Consider the following 5,000-nt stretch of genomic DNA (forward strand, 5'->3'; position numbering starts at 1 on the left):
AGCACTCATACGTGGTAATAGCTGTATCAGTTTTCCAAATAATCTGTTATGTGTTCTGAATAGCAAAACCATTAATATTGTACTGTTTCACTCTTTGGCAGGCAGAAAAAAAGAAAATGAATAAATAAATACAATTATATCTGAAATGCTGTTGCTTCAATTTATGCAGGGTGAAAATCTGATTACAAATTCAACGAAAATATATCGATGTACGCTGCAGATACACACGAAATATATTTATATATGAAACAAAGAATGTAATTTCATATTCATAAATGCTGGCGTATTTATTTTTTCAACATTTGGATAGGAATTCCAAATGTATATTCGATAAACCTAAATAGATTCTAATTTATAGAAAGAAAATTTAACCCAACATTTTTCTTTAAAAATTCATTTTTCTGAAGATTGTAAGTATCTAAACATGAATGTGAAGTGCATTTCAGAGATAAAAAAAAAGTATACAGAAAGTGCGGTAATCCTGGTTTATAAACCAACGTTAAATAAATCATTACCAATTTACCTGATCGTTCAAATTAAATATTCTGATGTACTATAAATATTAGTTTGAAATTTTGCACAAAGCCAGCAATTTCAGGTGAGGGCAAGTCGATTACATCGGACCAACTGCTCAAATACTATTTATTTTATTGGCCTCGAAAGGATGAAACGTAAAGTTGGCCTCGGCGAAGTTTGAACTCTGAATGCAAAGACGGACGAAATGTCGCAAAGCATTTTGCCCGGTGTGCTAACGATTCTGCCAGCTCGGTGCCTTATGATCTACGGTAAATATCAACATGTGGAAGAGCATGGCTCAGTGGTTAGGGTGTTGTACTCATGGTAGTAAGATTATGATTTCGACTCCTGGGCTAGGGGATGCGTTATGCTCTTGAGCAAAACTCCTCAGTTCATGTTGCTCAAGTCCACTTAGCTTGTAAAACTGAGCAATCCCACGACGGTCTAATGCCCATCTAGGGCTAGGGTGGGGCAAGAATATATACGCCACAGAATCCCGGAAACCAAACATTTGAACATATTGTTTATGAACCTATTTACATGTTCATACGTATAATATCACTATATTACTGACTCAGCCAGGATATCAGATGTTATACATCGCTGGTAGCAGAAATTGCTACATCGCTGGTAGCAAATTGCTTCCTCACTTGTTGTAGATTTTGAATGATGCCACCCTGCTGCGTATATATATATATATATATATTATATATATATATATATATATATATATTATATATAATATATTAATTGTTCAAAAGAAAAAAATATTTTCGAATTCTTTTTTTTATGAGGTTTTCACGCTAACTACCCGATAATTTCTTGTTAAGATCCCTTATTAAGAGGTTATCCTTAATTGTTAAACTTATTCCGAAATACTTTTTATTACCCGGCATGCAGTTCGTAAAAAGCCCGCCATTTACCGGATATATGATTTATAAACATTCCATGTTCTTGGCCGGAGTGGGCAGTTGTCTGTTCGTCAGTTTGAGTTCGGTCGTGTTTTTTTACGCTCGTAGAATTCGGTAAAAAAGATCAAAAAGAATTGTTGTTGTTGTGGAGATTTTGAACGGCGTTGAGGCGGTTTCGCGTTTCGCTGGTTCTGCGCGTTACACTTTTTCTGTTTTGGCGGCCGTTTTCGGCCCGTCAGACAGGAGGAAATGGATGACCACTCCCTAGTGGGGGAGTCGGAGGAGGAATGGATATTTGAGAGCTTGTCGGAGACATCGTACTCTGAAGACGAGCAAATCGGTGATGTAAATAATGTGGAGATAAAAAACAGGAAAACGTACGCAGGAGTTGCAAAAAAGAAGACGGCACAGGAAAAGGAAATAAACCTAGAAAAATTGCCAGGTTTCCAGAGGTATATGAGGAAGGACAGCGGCGAGGTGGAACTGGAACCACCACCAAAGAGAAAGGAATGGTACAATAAAGGACCATTATTTACAGGGTGTCGCGAACGAAAGAAGAAAATAGAGGTTGTAAACATGGAGTGGATAGAGGAGGCCCTGAGAAGATCGGAGGAGGAAATCATTTTTCTGACTCGAGGATCGAAGTACGGTACTGTAGTGGTACATTTTAAAGTGAGACTTCAGCGAGGAGATGGCGGTGAAGGCGGTGAAGTCAGAAAAGGTACACTTTTACCTATGTATTTGAATAGAAGGATTACACGTGTGAGGTGGAGGGAGTGCCACCAAACGTTGAGGCTGAGTGGGATTGTGGCGGCTGTGATCAGCGGCACGAGGAGAAAGTGGATATTCTCCATGCCTCGGTCAAGACCGAGGGCTGGAGAGGCGTACAGTGGAGCTGAACGTGCAGGCAGAAAACGAGGTACTGGTGGACCTGGCGGAAAGTATTAAATTGGGAGACGTGATTATGAGAGAGTGTGGTGGAGGGCAGAGCTCCACGTTGTTACAAGTGTGGCCTGAGGGGCCACATAAGAGCCTTCTGCCCTCCCCCACCAAGAGAAAAGGAAATCGTTGAGGAAGCTCCAAAAGAGGAGGCCCCAAAAGAGGAAGAAATTAAAGAGAAGCAGACGGAAAGGGAACGACAGAGGAGGAGGAGATGCAAAAAGAGTGTGAGGAGGCAGAAAGAAGAGAAAAGGAAAGAAAAGGAAAAACTGTGCGAAGCCCCAACCCACCCCAACACCACCCACAAACCTTGGAGACCCATCCTGCCCTGCAAACAGCAATCCCACCACCCCCGCCTACAAGAAAAACGAAAACGACACACAAAAGAACATACAAAGGCCCCAGTCCTACTTTTTATGTGTTGTGAGGAAGGGGGATACCGAGAACGCAAGAAGGCTTTTTGAGGACGATGTATGGCAAGAGTATGAAGACGGTACTACGCGGTGTTCGATTTGAACTTATGGGCTCTTTGATGAGCAAGTGTAATGAACTACGTATAAATTGTTTTCAGCGTATATGAAGGATGATATGATAGAGAGGTATGAAAGAGAAATGAAGGGTGAGGTAAAAGACTTGGAATTGTGATAGGAAACGGAAAGGTAAGTGATGCTGGCGGAGGGGGCCGTTAACATCGCTTTCATATTATCATTTTTTTCATTTTACCATTCATTTACTCATAATTTTAATCACATTGTTTTATATCCCCCATGTCTTGTAATGTTCCCTCTTCGTAGCCCCTAGTGGGTAATAAAGAAATAGGGCCAGTTGTCTGTTCGTCTTCGCTACGTAAGGTTGGTAGTTTATTTTATGATGTGTTCAGAATCAGTTCTGCTGAGGATCATAAGACGTAAGTTGAATGTGAAATCACGGTGATACAGAACTAAATTCATTTTTTAAATGTCTTGCTTTGAAAAACTGCATTTAGGTATGATTAGTATAATTTTGGTAGTAATGACTTTGTCCCTCTTAGTGTGAGCATTTATGTGTAATAATGCCCTCTATACAATATAGATATAATTAATTTGTTCAAAAGAAAAATTATTTTCGAATTCTTTTCTTTTATGAGGTTTTCACACGCTAACTACCCGATAATTTCTTGTTAAGATCCTTATTAAGAGGTTATCCTTAATTGTTAAACTTATATATACATATATATATACATATATATACATACATATATACATATATATATATATATATATATATTATCATTATTATTATTATTATTATTATTATTGAGTGAGAGAGAGAAGCGCATGCCATCGAAGTGACACTGGGGTACAAATATACCCATATAGCTCAATACCCATCTGACGAGAGTACACCAGGCACATGGATCCCAAACATATGTACGCGACATGGTGATCTCATATCAAAATAAATAGCGCAATACCTCGCAGAATTTGTGCAAAATGTATAAATAGATGATAAATAGATGATGACCGGCACAGTATCGATAACCTGTTGTTAACCGTAGATTTATTGCAGGAACTTCTTACTTCTTAGGAACAGTATTAACAAAATAGGAGAGGAGAGGTGTAATATATATATGCATGTATACTAAATATTCTATAATTATATACATAATTATAATAAGGGGGCAGTTAAATACCTCGCCACATACTGAATTAGAAGTAGTAGCTGATGTCTTTTCTACTACCATAAAATCTCCGAGACAATAACACACTTTCGATGTAAGTATTTTGCTTTTGCCTCATCGAAAGTGTGTTATCGTCTCGGAGCGTTTATGATAGTAGAAAAGTCATTAGCGTCTATTTCTAAGTACGTGGCGAAGCATTTAGCTGATCCCTTATTATAATTATATATATAATTACAAGATATTTTGTATAATTTACTGAAAATGTTTTTTACGTACTGACTACTTGATAAAATTATTTATAATTTTACCCTATATTATTATATGTATGTATATACATATATATATATATATATATATATATAATATAAAAAAGGAACAAAGATGTGGACCGAAACGACGAATCGGAACGAACCTGATGCGGGGCGCTGTCAGACATAGGTGATAATAAAATATATGCATACATACAAACATATATGTACGTACCTACATCTACATGTATATATACATGCATATATAAATAATTATACGTGAGTACAGGACATCACATAAGACGTAGAAACGGAAAAAACAAAAAACAAAAAACAAGAAAACGATATATATACATTACTTTATATAATTAGGGTCCAGCAAAAAAATTGCTTTACCACACACCGAACTTTTAGAAATAGCAGCCAAAGAATTTAGCTATTTCCACTACTATAAAAAGTCTCCCATTGGCTGCTATTTTTAAAAGTTCGGTGAATGGTAAAGCAAATTTTTTTGCTGAACCCTAATTATATAAAGTAATGTTTATATTTACCGTAAATGGTCCTTTTACATACTGAACACTGCTTGGTAAAATTATTAATTACTAATTAATTAATTAACTTTACCCTTATTATTTGACTATATATATATAATCATATACATATATATATATTTGTGTGTGTGGTGGGTTGGGCTGCGTGTTTTTGTGTATTTGCTTATATGTACGG

The 5,000-nt window shown here is 36.7% G+C and overlaps 1 protein-coding gene across 1 annotated transcript in view; it reads right to left on the reverse strand.

The window, feature by feature from the left end:
- The window catches only part of LOC115231528 (neuroendocrine convertase 1), a 62,600-nt gene that overhangs the window by 26,898 nt on the left and 30,702 nt on the right, over nucleotides 1-5,000 (reverse strand). The window lies entirely within an intron of this gene.

This window comes from Octopus sinensis, unplaced genomic scaffold, assembly GCF_006345805.1.
Source record: "Octopus sinensis unplaced genomic scaffold, ASM634580v1 Contig18710, whole genome shotgun sequence".
Classification (NCBI taxonomy): domain Eukaryota; kingdom Metazoa; phylum Mollusca; class Cephalopoda; order Octopoda; family Octopodidae; genus Octopus; species Octopus sinensis.